The sequence below is a fragment of the Zonotrichia leucophrys genome, chromosome 1 (genome assembly GCF_028769735.1).
Source record: "Zonotrichia leucophrys gambelii isolate GWCS_2022_RI chromosome 1, RI_Zleu_2.0, whole genome shotgun sequence".
Lineage (NCBI taxonomy): Eukaryota > Metazoa > Chordata > Aves > Passeriformes > Passerellidae > Zonotrichia > Zonotrichia leucophrys.
The window spans coordinates 8,342,535-8,366,844 of record NC_088169.1 but is presented as its reverse complement, the minus strand read 5'-3'; the positions used below and the strand labels follow the sequence as shown (position 1 = coordinate 8,366,844).

The 24,310-nt window shown below is 43.7% G+C and overlaps 1 protein-coding gene across 3 annotated transcripts in view; it reads left to right on the top strand.

Moving 5' to 3' along the window:
• Nucleotides 1–1,658: 1,658 nt before the first annotated feature.
• USP9X (ubiquitin specific peptidase 9 X-linked) overlaps nt 1,659–24,310 on the top strand; it is a 102,780-nt gene continuing 80,128 nt past the window's right edge. For 2 of the 3 annotated variants that reach the window (XM_064706546.1, XM_064706536.1), the window contains exon 1: nt 1,659–2,036. The gene's annotated coding sequence lies outside the window, so the exon portion shown is untranslated. The remainder of the gene's footprint in view (nt 2,037–24,310) is intronic. The other variant, XM_064706528.1, reaches the window with a different exon arrangement.

Genomic DNA, 24,310 nt, shown 5'->3' with positions numbered 1-24,310 from the left:
AGAAGCATGAAAATCCCACAGATAAAAGAGCTGTTTTGATATGATTACATGTATTTCTAACCCAAACACAGACACTTGCAAACTTTCACCATGGTTATGGCTTGTTTTTATTGCTGAAGAAAATGCACATACAGCTATTCCTTCAGTAAACAAACTGTTCCATTTGTACAGTGATGAAGCAGCTGCATCCCTTGTTTTGTTTACTGAGTGGCTAACACAGCAACATACTTCAGATTTCCATCCCAAATCCATCTAATAATCAGCAAAAAAACTAATAATTCTGCTAAATTAGGAAACATCAGAATTATCACCACTTGATGTTGAGCTCCAGGTTTTTACTGAAAAACACCCACCCAATGTTGTTCCATCTCCTGCAATGAGCAATTAGTATTTCAGGTTTTTAGTCTTTTGTCCCTGTGTGGTCCAAAAGATAAAACATTTTGCACTGGAGTTAAGGTTATTGGCCTGAACCTCTCGAGCAAATTCCAACATGGGGAGGCTAAATCCCTCCTGTGTTTTCAGCTCAATACTGTCTGTATCTTTCACCTCCTGCTCCGAAATTCTTGAATGATGTTGTTAAAATGAGACTTTGATCTTGGAACACAGACTAACAAAACTTTAAGCATCGCTTCAGGTATTCCTGAAGTCCGAGTTCGCCATATCTGCCACACTTCTGTCCTGCCCCAAGCATCCTTTCCCGTTTTCCCAGGTTTTAAATCCAGGCTTGAAGTCCTCCCGGTCGCTTTATAAAGCACGCACGGACCGGGGTTCTACCGATCTCCTACTGTGGCCATGTAAAGGCAGACGTATCAAAGAAAGGAAAAAGAACCAAAGAATCTCAGAATATTCAGAGTTGGAAGTGACCCATGGAGATCATGGACTCCAACCCCAGGCCCTGCGCAGGACACCTGAGAGCCACCCATGAGCGCCCTGGCCCTGAGCTCTGCCAGGCTCGGAGCTGCGCCCACTGCCCCGGGGAGCCGGCAAGAGGAACAAAAGCTCCGTCCGGCTTTCGGAAAGCGCCGGTGTGCCCGAGCGGGGTGCCGGCTCTGCTCGGCGGGCCCTGAGGGCCGGAGCCGCCGCCGCCGCCCGCGCCCCCGTCCCGCTCCCGGCCCGGCGGGAGGCGGCCGCGCTGACGTCACCATCGTCACCGCCCTGACGTCACCATCCGGGCCCCGGCGCGCGCCCGGCGGCGCGGGCCACAATGGAGAGCGCGCGCGCGCCCAACCGACGCCAAGCAGGCCCCGCGCGCGCCCGCGCGCCGCTGGCCGTGCGTGCGTGCGTGTGTTTGTGTGTGTCCCACAGCCCTCGTCCTTCCCTCACCGCCGCCACCGCCCCGCACACCAACACACCGGGGGGGGGGGGGCGGCCGGGACCGGCGGCCCCGGGCGGGCACACGGCCGGCGCGTCACTGCCGCGCTCGGGTGGCCGAACCGCCGCCGCGCTGGGCCGGGTGCGGAAGGCGCTGCCGGCGCCGCCATCTTGCCCACGGGGCCCCGCCAGACGCGGCTGCGCCGCCGCCGCCGTGAGCGCGAGGAGCCGCCGCCACTGCCGCCTCCCTCCGCGCTTCCTCCCCCGCACCGCCGAGCCCTGAGCGCGGAGCTCCCGCCGCCCGGCCCGGCCCCGCCACCCCCGCCCGGCCGAGCCCCGGGCGCGCGTCCGCCCACCCCCCCCGCGTGCGCCCGGTGCCCGGACGGGGCGGAGCGGAGCGCGCAGGCCCCGGCCCAGCCCCAGCCCGAGCCCAGGCAGGGCCGCCGCCGCCGCCGCCGGGCAGCAGCTGGTGACGCAGGAAAAACGCCCCAGAGAGAGAGAAGCGCTCAGGGCCGGCACCCGGAGCGCGGGCAGCGGCGCCGGATTTGCCCTCCCGCTTCCCGCCGCAGCGCAGCCGAGTGGGAGCCGGGGGAACGGAGCCGCCCCCTCAGAGCCGCGGCCTGGCATGAGACCGTGCCCCGCCGGCCGCCGGGCATGAGGCAGCGCCCAGGAGGGCTCCGGGCCGCCGCAGCAGCCGCCGCGGGACGAGGGGAAGCGGTGCGGGGGTGAGTGCGGAGCGGTGCCCGGGCGGGGCCGGGCAGCTGTTTGTGCTCCCCGGGGATGGGGCTCCGCGGGCCGGGGCGCGGCTGGGGGTGAGCACGGAGCTCCCCGGGACCCGCGGGGCGTGAGGCGGCGGCAGCGCCTCCCTCGGAGCCCCGGCGTGTCGGCCCCGCACCGCCGTGTTTTGGAGGGCGAGGGAAAATGGCTGACGGCTCCTCATCCCCGGCTGCCGGCGGGGGGGAGCGCCCGGCGCCCTCGGGGGGCTCTGGCCGCCTCTCCGGGGCCCCTGTGGCCGGACCCCCCCGGTGAGCAGGGCCCGGTGCGTCCCCGCAGCGCTGCACCGGCATCGCTTCCCCTGGTTCTCGCTTCCCTTCGCCCCGAACGCCATTACTGAGGTGGAGTGATTGGGGCCGCGTAGGCCCGGGCGACGCCTGGAAATCAGGCCCTGCCGAGGCGCTTTCCCGACGGTCTCAATGAAATCCAGCAGCAGCAGCTCGTTCACGCCCGCTGTAAACACAGTTAACACGTAGGCCACTCCTCTGGCCTCTGCTTCCAGCGCCCCGGCTTCCATGTACGAAAAGCGTTCGTGGCTTTTTCGTCTAATTCCTGCAGTTCACCGCGCCGCTCCTCCTCGGAGTTGTGTCTTAGGGCTTGTCTGTAGCGATTTATTTTAGGCAGGACAGCCCTCTTCCTTTGCCCGACGTGTACGGCAGAGGTAGTTGCGTGTAGTTTGGCCGCAGATACTCAGTGTTATTGTCCTCGAGAAAACGGGATTTCACCAGTTGGATGGGTTGTTGGGGTTTTTGTGTGTTAGTTACCACTGTCTTAACATGAGCCGTCCCACTTTGTGCAGCTTTGTTTGTATACAGCGGGAATAGCTTTTGAAAATTATTTATTTTGTTCTTGAGGGATTTTTTTCTTTCTTGTAGAGGTATCCAAAAATGCTGGGGTAGTTTTTAAGATGCCATATTTAATTTTCAGCTTGCTCCTTCAGAAGTCCAGTTAGGTATTTTGAAGATTTGCAGTAGCTCGCAGCTGTACAGGAAAAAAAGAACCTTTCAGAAAAGAATTGTTCTAATTAAATGTTCAAAGGACTCCCAGGCTCGCTGCAGACATATTGTGTCTGTCTCAGCTGTTTGCATGTTATCTGTACAACTGGGTTTATATTCGCAGTTTTGCAGCTGTGTTCATATCATGGACGTTTGTATCGGCCCGGAGACCCTCTGAAGTCGCAGGCTCAGAGCCAGCACCAGGCCTGCTTTTGCTGACCTACTTGCAGAACTGGGGCCTGTATTTTTTTAAAAAGTTGTTGAATTGAGATACTGTTATGCATTCTTCTGTATACAGTGGCAACACTTGCTGTGACAGATCACGGAACCTGGGGTTTTTTGGCAGCTTCTCAGAGGCCTGACGAATGGCTGGTAAAATTGTTACATTTAGGAAGGGGCTATTGATGGGTGTTTGGGGGATTGACCTTTATTGATTATGGAATAGAAACTGTGTCCCTAGTAAGAAGGGGTTAGGGGTGGCTGAGAGCTGTAGGCAGCTAACTTTATTATTCATATTGTACTTGGGAATTTTCTTTTTTCATATTTTACTTGAGAGATTGTCAGGCCTCCCCACCAAAAGTGTTGCTGATCAAGTTGCATGTTTATTTCAGCAAAACCCAAGTCATACATGAGGGAGTTGGTTGGTTTGTTTTGGCTTTTTTGTTTTGTTTTGTGTTCTCAAACAATGCTTTTGATTCTTGCAGTTGAAGTAATGTTTATTCTTTGAACCAACAAACTACAGTAGTGATACAAGAATTTCAGGGAGGCATATAGAATACATGTATTGATTATTCTGTTGCAATCCACCAGACAACAGTGATACTTAATGATAGCTGTGTACAAAACCCAAAAACATAATCATAAAGCTGCAGTGGAAGAAACTCAAATTATCAGCATGTTTATGGGGAGGGAGTTAACCAGAATAAATGTAAGATTGTATCACAGTAACTTTTCCCTCTCCAGAGGCTCTTGTACTTTCCTTTTGTGTAGTTTTCTTCAGGGTGTTTCTTTTGGGGAGCTTCTGTCTGAACCTTGCCTGGCTGCTGCTTCATGTCTTGCAGAATTTGCCTTTGTGGCCATTTCTCTGCCCATGGAATTGACAGGAAGACAACATCTGGAGGTGGTAATCAATAAAGATAGTGGTAGCAAATCTGTTTTCCATCTCTGTGGAACACTGTCACCCTTACATAAACATTTTGTGCCCCACATTGTGGTGCCTTTGTGCTCAGACCAGTGCAACTGCTCTGTGTTCTAAAGGCACACTTTTAGGTTTCTGCATTTTATTAATGTGCTGAAATTCATAGATGAGAGACTCAAAATAAACTAAAATAGTTGTTAGTGTCTATTTTGCAAAATTAAAGAGACTTCTGAGAAAATAAAGGTACCTTTGTTCCAAGACATCTTACATTTGAAACTAAAATTAATTTAGGACTTTCCAGTATGAATATAGCCTTGGGTAAGAATGGATAGGAATTCATTTATTTATTAGTTTGAACAATTTATTTTTAAATGGCTTTGAAGTTCTGTTTCTGTCAGGTGTGTATTGAAAATATATTAAATTCCATGGAAAGTATTTCTGCCCTTCCTGCTATGGTTTAGCCAAGTTCAGAACTTATTTCAGATATTTGAATGGAAAGTACTTTGGTGTTAGGCAGTACTCTGAGTGTAGAGATATATCTGTATATGTGTATATAAATATATATGTGTGTATAGAAAAATATATATACATTTAAATTTATATATACACATAAATTTAAATGTGTATATACATATATATGTGTGTGTGTGTATGTGTTTACTCACTTTTTAAAAATAAATACTCTTATCTATTCTAAGAGATCAAAAATAGGTATATTTTGAAAACATCCAGATCAAGATAGCCTCATTTGTGAAGTAAATGAATCAAAGGTGTCCCTTACTGTTTTTAACTTTAAGCAGAATTTTATATTTTTAAGGACAATCCAAACTCTGCAAAACCCTTGAAACTATAGTACTAAGTTTAATTCTTTCTCTTGTAATCACAGGAGCCTTGCTTATCCAGCAGAGACCAGAATGAAGATGTAAGAAACTTTGCTGGATTTTGTGTTCATTTGAAAAGTTGTAAATGTGAAGGGTTTTGTGTGCAGGTGTTTGCTGGGTGTGAGCATTAACAGTAGTCTGGATGTGGATTCTCTTGTGCAGGTATCTTAAGTTTTCCTTACTTGGATGTGTCTTCTCTTCAACCTGTGTGTAGCTGCACCCAGTTTTATTGCCCACATCACCCCTGTTTTCAGTCAGAATTCCGAGTTTGAAGCTGGCCTTGAGGGTGTGTTTTGGGAGCACAGCTTGGTAGTGCCTGTCTGTCACTGCAGTCCTTGTGTTTTGCACAGCTGGCAGCACTGTGTGCTGTTCCTGTGGATTTGTCTCACATCTCACTGGTTATCTGTGATCTGGAAATCCACAGCATTACCTTTATTCTTTAACATAACTGAGTGTTGTTCTGAGACTGCAGAGCACAGCCCAAGGAGGTCTCCTGTTAGCACATACTTGCAGTGAGACTGGAATTTTTCTGTCTGGGAAGTTGGAGCTACTTCAGATTCTGTGTTAGAAAAACACAATTACTTTTTTCCATGTATTAAGTCAAGTTTTTTGTTCTCTTACTAATGTAGGAACATCTGAAAGTTCTCACACTCTAATTATGAAGGTTGTAATTCATGATGAGTTTCCTTTTTAGAGCAGTTATGTTGTATTGGCTGGTTCTCTTATGCTTAGGGCTAGAACATGACTGGAGAATGTGCTTAACAGAGGTGTCCTCTGCACTTGGGGACTTACAAATTTTGTTTAGAGTCTTCAGTCTTCAGGGCAGAAAACTGTTCTGTCACTGCCCTGCACCCTCAAAATGTCACTGCTGCCTTTCTGATACATGGCAGAGCCCACCTGAGTGCTTTGGGCATGTTCTCTGCATCTGGGCTGGTGATTTAAAATGGGGTGTGGTGACAGTACAGGAGAGCTGTTAATGACTGTCCTCACTGCACAGGGGAGGAGGAAAGTAAGGAAGGTCTTAAAGTAGCCAGTTGTGACTTGGTATTAAACTTTTTGCTTCTTTTTTATTTTTTTTTTCCTTGAGGGAACTGAACAGCACAACTGGTTTCTTCTGCATTTTGTGTTGTGAATTTTCTAGTATTTGCTTTGTTTTATAAGAAGCCATTAGTTACTCATTTTATTGGAGAGTTGAATTCAGTCTGCTTGTTATTAAGGCTTTTTGGTTGACACTTTTTCAAATAGAAATTATAATGCTTGAAATGAAAACCACTGGGATATAGGTATGTTCCCAAGCTTGCTTTTTAAAAGAACATTGTTGAAATGTGATTTTCTTAAAGAATTAGTTACTCTTGACTGTGAGAATGATTACTTGCTTTTGGTTGACTTTGTGTCAGGACAGCTCTGAAACGGCTCCATGGGATGTAGATTTAAGGTCTAGGTATATTTTGAATGCTGATATTATCAAGCATTTTCTTGAAGTCAGATTGAAGATGCTTTGGAAGTTCTGGGTGACTATCAGGGATGTTACTGTGGGAAGCTTGTATTTGTAGCATCCTGGATCTGCTTACAAAACCACTATGTAACCCTGTTTGGTGACTTTGTTTTCATTACACGTGGATCTGCTAAGAGAAAAATGTGATTTTCTTGCATTTGGATCTTTGCATGGACATTTCAGCAAATCCTGCTGTTTGGTTGTTAGCATTCAGCTGTGGATTTACTCAGAGGAGGGGAATTCCACATTGCATCATTCCTTAGAGATGAGCTTTTTTTCCAAATTCCGTTTTTAAGCTGGGATTCAAGACTGTGTGGAAGGCAAGACATCCTTGTTGCCTGAGTTTCCTCATATCCTCTCTGTTACAAATTGCAAAAGACTTCTTTTTTTTTTTTAACAGAAGTGTTCAAGTGACTGCTTCAAAGTAATGAAAAGTATGTGGTGGGAATTTCAGGGCTGTCTTTTCATTAAGCTTTCATGTAAAATACCCAAAACTCAAGTAATAGAAAATTGTCCCTGGAAGAGCCTTTAAGACAAGCAGCAGTGTTTTGTAGCAGTTGAATGGCACATGGAATGACAGAAAAACGCACATTCCAAATTCCATAGGGTTCAGTCCTTCAGTCATTTACTTGCTGCTTAACCTTTTCTCCAGCTTCAGTGGGACTGGGTGTGGGAAGAGGAAAAGGTTTGGTTTGCCTTAGCTGTAGCAACATGAAATGGTGAGAGAAGGAAAGAAAGGTTGTTTAGGAATGTGTTCAGTCAGAAACATCAGCAGTGGTGTGTGTGAGTTCTGGTCTCTCTGCCACCAGAGAGGCTCCTTTGGCTGCAGGGGTGTCCTCACTGCCACTGTGCTGTGGGACAGTGGGGACAGGCCTGTGCTGGCTCTGGGTGAACTTCAGTTCTCTTGTCCAGAGATACATTTGACAGTGGGGTGAAAAAAGTCTCATTTTAAATATAAGACAGGAATGAACACTGTTGTCAAAACATTCTTGGTAAATTAGCCTTGAGTTGTTTGTGGTTTATGTTCTTCTGTTGTTTTAGCAATCAAGTACTTCAGTGTGTTTTTTAGTACATTTCAACAGGACAAGTTCATGATTTTGAAAGTTAAATGAGAAAGATGTATCTGTTTAACTTAATTTGTAAGTAAACATGTTCATGCAGTGCTGAAATTCTGATAAACCAAAGCATTAAACTGTAGTTTAACCTGTATTTTAGACTTTATGAATTTCTGATTTAGAAATAGATTATTAATTGTTTGATAATTTCTGATGTTTTCTTTTAATGTGTTTTCCTGAATCCTTAGCTGTGAGGATTTCCTTTTTTTAAATCATAAATTGTGACACAAATCCCCTGGAGGTTGAAGATCTAACTCAGGTGGCTGGTTGTGCAGTTTCAGGTTCCAGTTTTGCACAGCTCTCCATGTGTGTTGTCCTGTCTTTCAGACAGTTCTTTATTAACCACAGTGGGGCCTTAAAATCCCAGGTGCTCTCCCTGGAGTACTTACAGTGGTGTCTGTGTGTACGGACACACATGTGCAGACACTCTTGCAATGGGACTGCTTATAGGATGATGTACTGATGTTTTTCTTAGGTGAGGTGGTAATGTCACATTTCTGAAGTGCTTTACAGTTCTCTTGCTGTGTCAGGATGTCTTTGTGATAGTTTTGGTAATTAGGCAGAAACACAGCCTGAAAATTCTTACAGTGTGTGTTCTTGTAGCAGTTCAGGAGGTTCCTGTGGCTGACAGTTTGTCACATGTCTGGTGAAGATGCTGAGAACATGAATTCCCTTTGTGCCATTTGGGAAGCCTTTTTTTCCCCCTTTCCTTCCATGTATAGGATTGCAAAACTGAGGTTGTTTTTTGTTGTTGTTTGTTTGAATGGCTGCAGCAGCCATCAGCTGAGTGATGTTCAGTGGGAGTGAAGCCTTGCTGTAAGCCAGCGTGTAATGAAAGAAGCCCAGGCAGTCCCAGCTCTGGTTAGCAGGTGCATGGCTGCAATTCTCCACTTACCTGCACCATTCTGAGAGTTTTGACTAGATGAAGGAGGGTTTGGTAGTTCATCCTGTCATGAGTGTTCCTTTTATTTTCTGTCGCTTTCCTGATAATGCTGTGAATATTTGGGAGCAGTAGAACTCGGGATGTGTTGCCTGGAGGCAGCTGGAGGAGGACAGTGGTTGGTTTAGTTTCATTGTTGGCAGGTGAGAGCCAATATAAGAGTTTAATTTGAAGGTTCCACTGCACTGTGTTGGTTGATCCTTAGATGGTACTTGAGAAGATCATCTTTGTCTGAACATGAAATTGTAGCAGCACTCAGTGCTCTGTTTGTGTCACCTTTCCCCAGGTACCAGTGTCACCCTGGAGCTGAGATTTGTGCAGGTGATGGGCTCGTGTAGGCCAGCAGTGAGTAACTCAGCAGTTGAGAGCAGGGGATCAAACTCTCTCCTGCTTCGTGCTCTCAAGGATGTGCTGCCACTGTGCTGCACCTGAAACAACTTGGAGGGCTTGGCAGTGTTGATGAGTCACTGCAGTTCTTGTGGGTGTGAAAATACAGTAAATAAGTCGTAGTTCACACTTAAAATGAAGACTAACCCTGTGGTTCTACTTTCAGTTTAACAGCAAAATTTGCTTTAAATGTAAGTTTATCATTGAGGTCATTTAAGTTCTAAATTGCAGTTGTCCACTAGAATTCTTTATTCCATATATTTGACATAATCAGTTTCTCTAGTGTGTTTCATCATTTTAAGTTCTTGTCTAGAACTTCCTTCCAGAAATGAAGTGGAGGGGGAGAAGCTTGAGCAACCATGTTGACATTTAAACAGTTCAGTTGCAATGATTTTTCCTTTGATAAGAATTGTGAAGGAGTTACTTTGGGGATACATTTCTGGAGGTATAACAAAACTTTGCTTCTCGCATAGGCTGCCAAAGTGTTTGTTTTCTCTTAAGCTATTTTCATGGGTTTTGTGATGATTTTCTCTTCATTAGAAATTATTGTTGAAATCTTTGTAGTTTGCTCCTACTTGTCTGTTTGGTCAGGTGTCAGTAATCTGCTTTCAAGGAGAGTTGTCTTGTCTCTATTGAACAGCTGATGTTCTGTTTCCCCAGAATTGGTGATGCTAGGGGTGTACTTTGGAGACACTTTCCAGCTGTGAATAGGGAAGTGTCTGCATTACAGACAACAGCTTGTCACAGGGTGCATATAATCAGTTGAGATTTTTCTTTGCCTTGCTGCAGTTGTAAATATGAGGTTGATGTTTGAGGGGCCTTGTTTTTGTACAGATTCTTGATAAATGGAAGTGAAAAGTTTGTTTTCTTCATATCATTTCATCAGGACATGGGGTTTGTGTTTCAGAGTGATTTTCTCTACAGAACTAAAAGCTTATTTTTTAAAATGTGTCCATTATTCATTTTTTAGGTAATTGTCAGATGGCTTAGTGAAGTTACTTTAAAATTGTGTGTGGTGAAAAACAAATGATGCAATGAGCCTTGGGAAAAAATTATGAATCATGGTCTATATAAGCATTTTATAACCATTTAAGAACCATTTAGGGGGATAGCAAATGGATCCTGTGATCCAGCCTGGCCTTGAACACTTCCAGCAATGTGACATCCACAACTCTGGGCAACCTGTTGGAGTTGTTCACCACCTTCAGAGCAAAGGTTTTGTTCCTGGCCCCTCATCTAAACCCACCTCTTCCAGCTTAAAGCCACCCCCCTTGTCCTGTCTCTACATGCCCTTGTCAGAAGTCCCCTGTCTGTACTGGAAAGTGCTTTAATGGCTCCCCAGAGCCTTCTCCAGGCTGAGCAGCCCCAGCTCTCTCAGCCTGTCTTTATGGCAGAGCTGCTCTGGCCCTCTGGTCCTTCTCCTGACTCCTCTGGACCCACTGCAGCAGGTCCATGTCTGTCTCGTGCTGGGAGCCCAGGGCTGGACACGGTGCTGGGGCTGGGATGTCCCCAGAGCAGAGCAGGGAACAGAATCCCCTCCTTCTCCCTGCTGCCCACACAGCTCTGAATGCAGCCCAGGACACGTTTGGCTTTCTGGGCTGTGGGTTCACATTGCCTGGGTTGTGTTGTGCTTCCTGTCCCCCAGCACAGCTCCTCAGAGCTGCTCCCATTCCATCCTTTGCCTGGCCTGTACTTGTGTTTGGGATTGCTCTGACCCCTGTGTAGGAGCTTGTGCTTGGCCTTGAGCTTCAGGTTCCTCCAAGTTTATATAAATGGAAAATGGGGAAATAGGGGAATGCAGCTTGTCATTAAACTGGTGTTTCCCTCACAGCCCTTCATTAGGAGCTCTTCTCCCGTTGGATCCTTGGCTCATTCAGTCAGATGGAATTGGATTGTCATTCAGTATTTTATCTGTGGAATTCTCTCTGTAAATGCATGTGTGACATCAGGCTAAATACTGAGTAGAATGATTCCTGTGTTAATAAGGAAGCTTGATAAGCTTGATAGGTTCTTTAGGTTCTTTCCATTCTCCTCCTGTGTGTTACCCAATCGTTAATCAGACAGCTTGTGTTGTCTTTGTGTTACTGATGAAGAGCTGAGACTCAGTGGCTGTGAACCTCAAGCCTACCTCCTGCCATAGCTTTTCAGTGGATTTCTGTTAGCTATTCAGGAGTTACACAGTTTTTTGGGCTTAAGTTTCTGTTGTGCCTCCTCACTCTTTCTCAGTTTTCTCTTTCTCTCAATGTCAAGAAAAATGAGGGGAAGATGAAAAGGTGAATCTGAAAAAGGCAGGTGTGTTCTCCAAAAATGTTTTTGAACAAGACATAGATTTAACTTTAAGGGTTTCTGTATAGGTGCCTTATAAGTCAGAGATTTCCCTTTCATTTCTGAAGTTCTGTTTCTTTCCTTATAAAACATCATTAAACTTCTGTGACAAATAAGGTACAGACAATTTTTCTTCCTGGTGCCTCAGTTGATTACTGTTTACCCAGGAGACTTAGTTCAATGGAAATGAAATTACAGTGGAAACCAGATTACTCTGAAAATTCCAATTAGGTAGGAGAAAAATGACAAATTCAGCCTTTGACAAATACAGAGAACATGTTGTGTCTGTCTCTCTGCAATTTTGTTAAATGAAAACTTGTGAAAAAATCCTAAGATGTTGACTGTCACAGTAGATGTGGCTGTTGTGCTCAGCTACTCATGCTCTGTCATCTCTAGTTCCATTTTGTTTTTTACCTGAGTTTCCAGGTAATGTTTGAATTGTAGGGTTTTGCTTACAGTTTCATAGCTCTGGCTTTTTGTTGTTGTTGTCATCAGAAGTAAAATTTTTGCCACCTTCTGCGTTTTACAACTTCTGTGTTACCTGCTGTGGCTTTGTCATTAAGTTGTCTGCTTGTAGTGAGAATATTCAAAGTATTACTGCCAAATAATTTTCCTGACTCACTGTGATCTGCTGAGTGTTCCACTGGCTTTATCATAATTTCCAGGACAGTTTGTTGCCTTCACCTCCTCAGACTTCTTGCACTTGGCATTATTTGCTGTGGCTGCTTAATATTTCTTTCATGACTGAACTTGTGCTGTTGGTGGACTGACATTCCTGGCATTTATCATCTGCTAAACAGCTTTCTCTGTGTGCATTTTCCTGTGAGATCCATTGTGCTTGGGAAGAGTTTTGCTCTTTATGAGTTTTCTGTGTTGTAAAGGTTAATTTGTGCTATAATGTACAGGAACCTTGATTATATATTAGTTACATATGTGCTAATTCTAATTGACTGTGTTGTGTTTCCTTCCCTTTCCCTTCTCTTCTGGGGTGTAATTTCATGAGAGATTTGCAGTGATGCTGAAAGAGTTGATTCTATTCATGGTTATGTGTTCTTCCTGCTTCTCCTGCCATTGTTAGTGTTCATATGGCTTCTGATGCAGCTGAAAACTAAAATGATTTTATTCCTATCCTCCAGTTACCTTTCTGTCGCTGAAAGACACGAGAGAACACAAGCACACTACTGCTCTCAAGGTGAAGGGAAAAAAGGGAAGTTTTATTCTCTGATTCTAATATTTATAGTTTTACAAAAGTGACGGTGGATTGGAAAGTGACATTGACACCTCTGAATGACACTGTTCAAACTAACAGTCTATCAACTCTCTCTTCCTCCATAAAGGAATGAAAAACAATGAGTTATTTACAGAAAGTGTGTGAGAAAATTCACTACAAGAATGTCAACATCAGAAGGCTTAGAAAATCTTAAAAAACTAGGGTGACATCTTTCAGCCAGCTTGACTTCTTGATCTGGCTGGTGATGTGGTGATGCAAGGGGTGAAAAAGTGGTTAGGATGGAAGCCAGCAGGATTTCCCTCCTTCCCTTCTTGTCACAGTGGAGACTTCCCTGATTTCAGATGGACTGGGAGGCTGAAGGCTTGTCCACATGCACAAATACAATGAGGCTTATTTTCTAAAATCAGGATACAGTACTTGTACTGGGGGATGAGGTTGCTGTTGCACACTGAGGTTCCAATGGCAGAACAGATCCATGCACACACTGTGGTAGCAAAACCACCATACTGGAGTTCTGTCACTCTCACGTGTGCTGGTTTGAGCACTGTCCCTGAGAAGGACAGGCCCAGTGCTCCTCTTGGCTCTGCTGGTAGGCTCAGCTCAGAGCTGGCAGCTTTGTGGGCTGGTTTGTGATGGAATGAGGGCTCGTTAGCCAGGGGGTTTATGGGATTGGCAGTTTATGGGATTATTTCAGTGCAGGGAGAGCAGCAGCAGTGTGTGTTGTGGATTCTTTTATTTTGTGTGTGGTGGGCTGTGGTTTTTATGAATGACTTTCTGGTTTTCAGATAGCTGCAACAGAATTCTTAAACCCATCCTCAGCCCTTAGGATGATTGTTTTCTCCCTTAGTTGATTGTTTTCTCCTGCATTTCTCACTAAAGAGGGTTATGACATGCTTTTAAATAGGCTTTGTGGATATAGGAATAGTGTGTTTCTGGGACAGGGGTGTCACTTCTTTGTTCTGTGGGGGGGAGTGAACATAGTGGAAATAATTCTCCTATTTCCAGCCCTGCTTTGTTCTTAGTGTACTTTCTAGGGGCTTCTTGTTCCTTTCCAACCTCCTCTGCTATGTATCTTTTTGCATTTATATCAAACTGCAGCCTTTTGTCTTGGCAGAAGGATCGTGAGCACAGAAAACAAAACTGCTGTTCTGTTGCCACTTCTTACTTCCCTATAGAGAGGCCAAGATTTTTAAGGGGAGTTGTTACACAAGTTCTCTGGAGCAGATGGATAGTTTTCAGGGGTTTCTGGAGCATTCAGGGGTTTCTGGAGCATTTCAGGGATTTCTGGAGCGTTCAGGGGTTTCTGGAGCATTCAGCCTGCCTGGGAAGATGGGCTTGCACAAGTTTGGTTGGAATGGAGCACGTTTAAGACAGACAATATTAAAAGACTTGAGCTATCATCTTGTACCACCTCTAGGGAGCTTGTGCAAGGTTGATTTTTCAGGCTAAGTATCTTCTGACTGAAATGGTTGTAAGAGAGCAGAAAATGTCAAAATGTTTACTTGCAGTTATCTGGCACAGAGCAGCACAAAAACCGCCAGGCTGAGCAGGCAGTTGGTACGTTGGAACTGGTTGGAAGTTTGGCTGAGTTTGTTAAATAGTTGTGAAGGAGCTTATTGAAACACAAATTTTAATGCTGGTGTCACTTTCTTCTGTATTAGAGGTATTTGAATTACACTTGACAATGATGGTAGAGTTTGGGTTCTTGTGCTTACTTTGTGCTGATTAAACATTACATGAAAAGTAGAGTTTAAAAAAGAAGTGAAATTAATGCTAGTACAGTAACAGGAATGCTTAGATATTTGAATTTAAAGCATTTAAAAAATCTAGGTATTTCTTAAAGTTGTTTTTTTCATGATTCAAGAGTGTAATCTGCTTCCAGCTTAATACCTGTGTTAGGTGTTGTATCATGCTTTAATTATTTGCAATTAGCCAAGCAGTAAGTTGTGTTGGTTTTATACATTGTGTGAAAATTTCCATAATGTGTTGATAATGTCACAGAATATTAGATGTAAAGACCATTACAATTAATTGATTTTCTTAACATAGTTTAGAGAAGCCATTAAGTTTTCCATAGGGAACATGAAGTGAGGTAGAAGGGCTGAGCTTTAATTTTACAGGCCAGTTTTAACTCCACTTTTCTCCCAGAATCTTTGCAGTCCAGTTGCAGTGTTGGCATTGGGTGCTGCAAACCACAGTGACCCATCAGGAGCTGGGCATAAGCAGGGTTTGAGAAACTGTGCACAGGTAACATGTAACAACAACATTGTAGTAATATCCCTAATTTACTGGCTGAATGATTTCAGCCAAGATTTCAAATATTTATACCCTGAGTTTTGCAAAGCCTTAAGTGCAGTATATATACTATAAATAAGGCCATGTTTACAAGCTGCAAGTGGGGCAAATCTGCAATGCCATTATCCTTCCCTTCAGATACTTGAGAAAGAATGAAGGTAGCAAAAGCTGTTCAGCACTTAGCAGTGGCCTCATAAAATGCATGAATCTCATCAGAAATTACAGAATCCACAGTGTGTTTATGTATCTCAGGAAGAAACCAAGGCCAGGGATGGCACTGAACATGAGTGAGGATTTGGACCTCGGTATGGTTTGGCACAGTCTTCCAAGTATGGAATGTTGAAGAGTTATTTTGTTTTTTACTCTGTTCTGTAGGAAGAATTGGAATTGTGAACAGTATTAAATGGCTCCAGTACCTCAAAGGGAGTGTTTGATTTAAGCTTTTCTAATTAGCTTTTTTAGATTTTTGTCTGCAGTTAGTATTATCTGTAATCCTGAGGCAGTTGGACTAGATGATCATTGGAGGTCCAAATGAACAAAAGAATTCTATTCTTAAATATTCCTATGATAGAAGGAGGAAGTAGATACCTCATGATTTTAGCTTCATCAATCCTGCCTACGAAATTGTGTTTAAAAAAAATCTGAGCCTTTTTTTGTGAGCCCTGCAGCAAAAGAAGGAAACAACATCCAAGGAAGTTTCAGAGGTTTATCCTCTGTTTATCTTCTGTTTATCTTCTGTTTATCTTCTGCTAGAGCTAGGGTACAAAAGTTCTTAACAGTTATGAAGGGTTTGTGCCCCACTCATAAAAAGAAGTGAGATATTCTGTGGATGTCTTTTGGAATTTACAGGACCCATGTTCTCTACTTAACAGTAGGACCTGGCTTAGAGAGACATTCTAGAATCTAATGCAACCTAAAATAACAGCAAAACCTGCCTGCCTAAATTGCAGAGCTGAGATACTATCAGTGGCTTCACCACTACTCTCCCAATATTTGATACAAAGCCCAATGCTTTTAGCAAGTTAAAGGTCCAAGCATTTGATGATGGAAGGAGAAAGGAGCCTTGAGCATTGCCAGGGTTGGGCATCCACAGCCTCCATGGGCAGTGTGTTGCAGTGTCTCACCATCCTCAAACTGCAACATTTCCTCCTAATATTTAACCTCAATTTCCCTTCTTTCAGTTTGTGCCCATTCCTCCTTTTCCTGCCATTCCTGATGAAGGCTTGCTCTCCAGTTTCCCTGTACACCCCCTTCAGATACTGGAAAGTTGCTGTGAGGGCTCCACTCAACCTTCTCTTCTCCAGCCCAACTTTCTCAGCCTTTGTTAGGGAGATGCTCCACTGCTTTTACCAACTTTGGTGCCTCTCTGGACTTGCTCCAGCAGTTCCCTGTCCTTGTACTGGGGACACCAGAACTGTACACAGCACCCCCAAGTGGGGTCCACCACAGCAGAGTAGAGGAGGAGAATCAAAAGATTTCAGAGACTGCCTGAATTTCTGTACTGCATTGTAGCACACTTGTCTGATTAAATTTACAGGAAAAAATAGTTTTAAAAAATGAACCTTTACTGTGTGAAACCAGAGTTATTAACATGATTTTAACAAACAGGAACACATTCCTAGCCAAACCCTTCACCTAGCAATTCACAATTTCATGCTGTTAATATATTACCAATTACATAGATAAAACTATAAAATTACTAATGAGTATTGCACATGGCACCCAGAGGAGTGGGGTGACAAACAGTGAGAGCACATCACAGAGTAATGTGAGTTATCTGCTAAGCCTGGCACAATAAAATGTGCACTAACACAGCCAAGTGTCAGGTCATTCACCCCAACAAAGCACATACAGAAAACTTTGTATATATTGGTGAACATGACAAAAAACACAGTTATTTTACAAAAGCAACTGCCTGTGAACACCACAATTGTATGTTTGTTGCAAGAATAAATCTTAGCACACTGTTTTTTTAATATAAACCTATAATTTTGGTCCCAGAACTGATAAGAAACTTGTGAATTACAGCCTTTTACATCTAGAAAAAAATAAGTAGCCAAGAAGTTCTCCCTCCACACCAATTTGCTGCTCCAGTGAGATGAGAGTGCAGTGGGATGAATCCAATATCTGAGCCCATTGCAGAGCATGAGAGACCATGCACTGCCGAGGTAGCCTGGCTGTTCTGGGCTTTGCAACTATTTGTCTACTCCCTTGCAGTTAGGGAATAAAGATGTCCTTTTAAGATTGCTGTTTCTGTTCTCTTTGACTTTTGGGCTTATCAAAGAAGAAAAAGAACTGAGAAATCAGCAGACAAGAACTACACAAACTGTACTTTTAACTGGCACTTTCCTTTCAAAAAAATCAGAACTGCCAATCAGGCACACAGACAAAATCAGGAAGAGCAGAAGAACCTACCTTTTCCTCCAGCTTTTGAGAAGAGTTTACAGCATTTCCTCCACATGACATGGCATCTCCTCCTTGGTTCTGAAGCCCCAAATTATAAATACAGTAAGGCATTATTTAGAGTTAGGAGCTTTTAAGCTGTGGAGTTCAAGAACAGAACCAATACAAAATGTGTGTTTTGCAGGTCTTTTAGCTTGTGCTGCAAGAAAACACCTGACTGCTTGAATTAGCACACAGAGCTAAGAAAAGCAGCTGGTACCACTAGCACCTATTTATGGATACACTTTCAAGTAAGAATAATGTACATACAGAGAAACCATCTCTAAACATAACTCCTAAAGCACAAATGATAAAGAGTAACACACTCAGTAAAAGTGTTCTTTGTGCAAGTGAGAAGGGAGGATGCCAGGTGCCTTCCCAGGACACTGGGACTGCTTTTGCTCAAGTGTGGTTGAACTCTGATGATGAATTTTGCTCCATGACTTGCAGAGGTGTAGCTGTCACATCCATTTTTAAATTGGATGAATCCAGGACCAAACTGTGGGTTTAACAATCAGAAATAAGGGACCAAGAGCATTTAATCAGTCTTCAATGTAAACTTTAGACATTCTATTTTCCTGAAGTAGTGACAGATGTAAGGATACAATAACAATTACTCCACAGATGATGTATTACCAACTGCTAATGTACTCTTTGTCCTTGCCTGAACTGTTCTGTGGCAAAGGACTGGATTTCAGTTGGACCTGAAGCATCAGCTCAGTCCTGATTGGCTCTATTGCCAAGAACACGTTTTTTGGGTTGCAGAAGGACAACTTTGTGCATAAATAAACTGTAGCATAATTGGAAAAAATATAACAGTGTGAATTGGGTCTGACTGGAACAAATTATATTCTGAAGTTCTTTGATATTTTTGTTGTTTTAGTTTTGAAGGTATTTCCTATCGTAGCTCTTTCTATTAATACTAAGGTGGAAGGAAGTCTTAGCCACTTCTTTGCATGTTCATTGGGAATTCAAGAAAAGGGCTTTATAAAAGTAAGTGAAAGTCATGGTTCAAACAATTTAAGCATTTTAAGATAGATTTTTGCATTTACTAGATAGAAGTCACTTAGGAAGTTTACTTCACTTAGTAAGTTTGCACATTTTCCAGTGCTTTTTATATTTATTGAATTCTGTTCTTGAAAGGTCTGGGTTATTTTACTGTCACAACTAAAATTTTCATCTCCCATCATAAAACCCCATATTATTTAGCTACTTACCAGAATGTAGTTTCTTCATTGCTGGGAAATGCTTACACCAGTAGTTTAAATAATAGAATTTTAGGGGCTGAACATTTCTGTCCCTGTTCCTTCTGTCACTGAGATACCCTGAATACCCTTGAGGATGTGTTTTGGTACCAGTTGAGCCAGTGTGACTCCCAGTGGACGCTCCTGAGTGAAGGGGTGGCTGTGCAGGATGAGGCCCAGTCTTGCTCAGCCCTTTGCCTGTGGCACAGCAGGGCCACAGCTCCCTGAGGGGAATCAGTTCATTGTCTCAGCATTTGGTGGGGTTTGTCCAAGGCATTGACTGAGTGCTGTATATTTGGATTTGTCTCTGTTCACTGTCACGTGAGCTAAACACTTCAGAACAGGAGCTGAAACTCTTTTTTCCATCTGGTAGCTAGAATGAAGGGTGTGATCTGAAGGTCTGTCCTTCCAATACATTATTTGTGAAAAAGCTGCATGTTCTGTAAGTGACCAGGGGTGCACTCTCTGACTGTTGCATGTCCCAAGAAGTATTGGCAGGTGAATGTCTTTTGGAGAAAGACACTTGCTGCTGCTCTCCAGTTCCCTTTCAACACCTGGCCTTCAGCAATTACTGCTGTGAAGCAAGACAGTCCTTTGATGAAAAGGATTTCCTTTTTTATTTAAGTCTTTCGGAAGTTACTCCACGTGGAAGGGTCTCTCCTCTGAAGTCACACTGACATGCTTGGAGTGTTCAGCCTGGAGAGGGCTCTGGGGAGACCATGGAGCCCCTCCCAGTGTGGAGAGGGGGCTTACAGGACAGGCATGCAGTGATAGCACAGGGAGAAGGGCTTTATACTGGGAGTAGGTTTAGAATAGATGTTGGGAAGAAATTATTTCCTGTAGTGAAACACTGGTGCAAGTTGCCCAGAGAAGTTGTGGGTGCCCCATCCTTGAAAGCATTGAAGGCCAGGTTGGATCAAAGGAACAGCCTGGTCTAGGGGAAGGTGTCCTGTCCATGGCAGGGGGTTGGAACTGGATGATCACTGCAGTCCCTTCCAACCCAAACCATTCTGTGGTGCTGTGAAATGAGTTAATACATTTTGAGTATATTGGCTTTGTTGCCTTGGTGTGCAGAGCCCAATCCTGTTGTCAGCCTTGGCTTGAGTCCAGTTTGTTTTGATTAGAATTTCTTGGGCTTCAGGTTTGGAAGTTCACTTTCTGTGCTCTTACTGCTTGCTTAAACTCAGGTGAGTGCTGCATGTAGGAGCACCTTGAACAAGGGGAAGTTGGATACTGTTGAGTAGGTGTATCTTAGCTGAGCTTAGCCCCAACACCAAGTTTTGAAATTAAAAAGAAAAGAATCCTGAAAGAACTGAAGGTTTCAGGACAATTCCCCTTTATTTTGTTATCTGAATTTGAGGGCAAATAGAATTGTATGTTTACATAGATGTTCTCAATGTTCCAGAAGCTTATGCTGCCAGATTACTAATTTCAGGTGTATTATGTGGAATGATCACCAAAAAAGGGTGCTTGAAGTAACCTGGTTTTCAGTGAGAATAGTTTAGTTTGTAAGCATCACAGTTTCTCTCTTGTACTGTACCTTTAAGACATTTATTGCTTTGAACTGGTGTTGGAACCTGATGCAGTTGACTGTGTCTCATATACACTCACTTCTTTAGGAGGAGAAGGAGCTTAAAGGGTTTTTTCTGTAATATTTGCTATTTGAGATAACATTTTCTGACTGCTGCTTATCAAGTATTTTTAAATGTTGATAGTTAGACACTTCTTGCTCTTCTGAATAGTAGCTTAATGACAGGTTTTGTATTAATCATTGAATGCATTTCACTTTCACTGCATGTCAGTGTTAATGAGTGAAATGCTGTGACCTCCAGTTCTCTATTCTGATTATGTAAATAATTTCCTCCTTCCTGAAAGATACAAGGCACAGGGAGGAAAGAAAATGGAAAATGTGTGGGGGTGTCTGTATGTTGTAACTACTGAATTAGGTCAGTGTTACAGATTTGGGGGAGGTGTTTCTGGTTGAAAAGTCGTTCTGGTTGAAATAAAGGCATAAGGTAGAAGTCTAGAATTTTTAAACTAGAATCACATCATAATCCTTGTGATGAGTCAGTACTTATTAAGGATTTAAGAAGGCAGCTCCTAGAATCCTGTATGAAACAAATCAGTGTTACCTTTCAACCCCAAATTTGTATTGCTGCTGTTAAGCCTGTTTGCTGTACACATCACACTTGTAATGAAGCACATCTGTGAGCTCCCATTTCATGGGAACATCATTCTGTAAATAAATTGCTGTATGGTTGTTAGAAAGCTCTGTTGTTACTTGTTAAGCAAGTCTTACTCTGGCATTCATTGTTACCACATGGCAAAGTAGATTTTGTGACATATGTCCTCACTTGTGGATAACCAGAATACTTCAGTTAAAGGAAAAATAGTTCTGTGCCCCTAGATAGGGCTTAGGTAAGGCTCATGGATAGTAAAATGTATTTTGAGGTCTGCCTCTGTCATCTGGTACCTTGCATTTGCTTTTTTCCGAGAACTCTGTATTTTAATTCGGGGAAAAGGGATGTATGTAGTGGGGTATTTCAGTTACTTTTGATGGGGAGACTTTGAGAAGCTCAAATGAAGGCCATTCTAGGAGTCAGCTGTATTAGAAAAATATACTTGTTCCTTTATCATTGCATGCTGAGATGCCATCCTTTGTGTCATGCTGTAACAGAGTGTTGTGTACATGTTTGCTTCTTACCTACCACTTATCCAGGAACCCACATCTGATTTTTTTCCCCTGGCTTTTGAAAAGCTTGATTTCTCCCCAAACGCAAATGAACCTATTCTGCCATGTAGGCATGAGACTGCAGCCTGTGGAAGCTGAGGTTCAGGTGTGCAGCTGTACTGGGTGGTTGAGTCTGGAAGCAGAGGCCCCTCCTGGAGGACAGTGCTGTGCCTGGTGTCCTCTCTGTGGGCTCCTCTCATGGAGCTCCTGGCTGGTGCCTTCTGAATGGGGACCACAGGGAGTCAAAAATTCTGTAGTTGTCTTTTTCTGGGGCTGCTGAAATTCCAGGGAGTCAGGTGGAGCCAAAACTGGCTTTCACTTGGGATTTAGTGGTGGATCAGGGTGACAAAAGGAGATGGGAAAAATATGTCAAATAGGAATTTTCTCAATTGGCATCAAAAGCAGGAGTCAGTGGGATTCATTTGACTCAGTCTTCATAGCCTCATAAACTGCTTGATTAGCAGCAGTGGAGTGAGTTTGTCACTTAGCAGGGTTCTGTCTCCATCTTGACCCTGTGTTAAAACATCCATTCAGAGCTTTGGGTAAAGGTAATTTTTTTTAATGTGACTTGTACCTGTGGCATAGGGCAGCCCTGGGTGTATGGGCAGAGTGGGCAGTGAGGTACTGGAAGGCAGTGCTGCAGAAAGGGACCTGGGAGTCCTGGTCAATGGAGAGTTGAAGGTGGGTCAGCAGTGCCCTGGCAGCCTGGAGGGACATCAGGGACAGCATCACCAGCTGGGCAGGGGAGGGGATTGTCCTGCTCTGCTCCATGGTGGCCTCGCCCTAAGCTGGTGCTCAATGATGTAAGAAAGACATGAAGTTCTTAGAGAATATCCAAAGGAGGGCCATGAGGATGGTGAGGGGTCTGAGGGGAAGCTGAGTGAGGAGCAGCTGAGGGGTTTGCTCTGTTCAGCCTGGAGGAGACTGAGGGGAGACCTCAGTGCAGTCACAGCTTCTTGTGAGGGGAACAGGAGGGGCAGGCACTGAGCTCTGCTCTGTGGGGACACTGACAGGACCCGAGGGAATGGCCTGAAGCTGTGTCAGGGAGGTTTAGGTTGGGTATCAGGAAAAGGTTCTTCCCCAGAGGGAGGCTGGGCACTGAACTGCTCCCCAGGGCAGTGCTCACAGCACCAGCCTGGCAGAGAACAAGAAACATTTGGTGAATGTTCTTGGGCACATGGTGTGACTGGGGATGGTTCTGTGCAGGGCCTGGAGTTGGACTGGATGATTCCTGTGGGGCCCTTCCAATTCAGTGTGTTCTGTTGATTCTAGGATAGTGTGCTGAATCCAAAATCAGAAATAGTAGAAATGAGATGTTTATAAAAACTAACAGGGTATGCATTAGAATTCAGCTGAAATGTTCTATTGTGCTATCTGTACACTTACATATACATATATGTCACTGCATCAGTTTACATTTGTTTATAAATGATCAAATTCATTATAAATAGGTATGAAGGCAATTCTTGAGCTGAGCCAAACTGTGCCTTGATGCGCTGTAACTCTAAAAAATTGAATTGGGTAGCCTGAATTAATGAAGTGATGGGAATTCGAAGTTTCATGCTTTATTAATTCTAGAGAGGTTAAAGCAGTGGTGTGTTCTCTGTGGGCATGCAGTTTGATGTTTTCTCTGGAACAGAAATGGTGAATGAGTGGCTGAAAACAGGACTGGTGAACCACTGCCTTCTAATACTGTTTAAATTGCATTAATTGGATTTTAATTGCATTTACGAAAGTATGTTTGTATATTCTGTAATTAAAAGGAAAATACCTGAACAAGGATCTCCCTGCAATTGAGAGCATGCCTCTGACTACAAGAACCACTCAGATGATTTATTTGAAATGGAATGTTTTTAGTTAGCTGCAGCATAACTTGAAGTTACTATTGTGTGTCTTGAGGACGTCACATAAACTTGGAGGGAGAAGTGATGGACTCACTTAGGAAGTTGGCCTTGTCTAATGCACATGACTACAAGTGAAACTCTGTGTAAGCCCTGAAATACACTTTCCTGGGAGTGTAATTTAAATAATATGCATGGAGAATCATCATTAGACTGTAAAGCAAACAATCCCTAAATAAGAGGAAGAAAAAAATAGATGAGTCCTTCATGTAAATGTTTTGTATTTACTGGCATCTACAAAATTCATAATATTTTTCTTAGATTTTATTTCATTCTATGAATTTGTAAGATTTTGAGTAAATTGCTTATTTCAGTTGTAGCTTTCTTGAATCTTCTTAAGTTGCATTACTTGCCTTGAGCAGACTGGAGTTTACAAGAATGCTTTGCTTTGCCCACATCCTTCAGCTGAGCACAGAGGCAGATCTGAGGGTAAGTTCACACTGATGTCAGTCAGTCTGGCAGGAGAGCTGCAGTTTGTCCTGGTTCCCTGGCTGGCATTAGGGTGAGTACTCTGGCCTTGCAGTGCACTACTTCACATAATTAAAGAAACTGAAAAATAATCAGTCTTTGTACATTTGGTGGGCTTTTATTGTTGTTTCCTTTAGGAGTCTGAAGCAGCTCACTTCATGAGAATTCAGCACAAAGCATTAGGGTAGGGAAGAGCTGAAATCAAGCAGCTTGCCCTTGGCACCAGCTGTTTTGGAACCACAGCTGCTGGTGAGCACCTCTGGCTGCAGTTGAAGCCAGCCTGGAGCAGGATTGCTGCTGAAATGAGCTGTTTTACCATTTTCCTGCTTCTTTGCTACCTCGCTCCTTGTGCCAGCACAAGTGTTTTATGTGGCTGTTCTGTGACCCAGCCCTGTTAAGGAAGAGTGCTGGTGATGAAAGGAGGTTTATTGTGGTGGGGTTGGCTTAGGGCTGCGGAACAGTGCAGTGGGAGCTGGCAGCAGTTTGATGTCACTGGTTTGTGTGAGTACCTCCAAACCTCCATCAGGTAGTGCAGAACTGACTGCATTGAACTGCAGTAGACTGCAGTGTGTGTGTTTGTGTATATGTATGTGGCAGAAAACTTAATCTTGCTGGTACTTTCTACTTAGTGATCTTT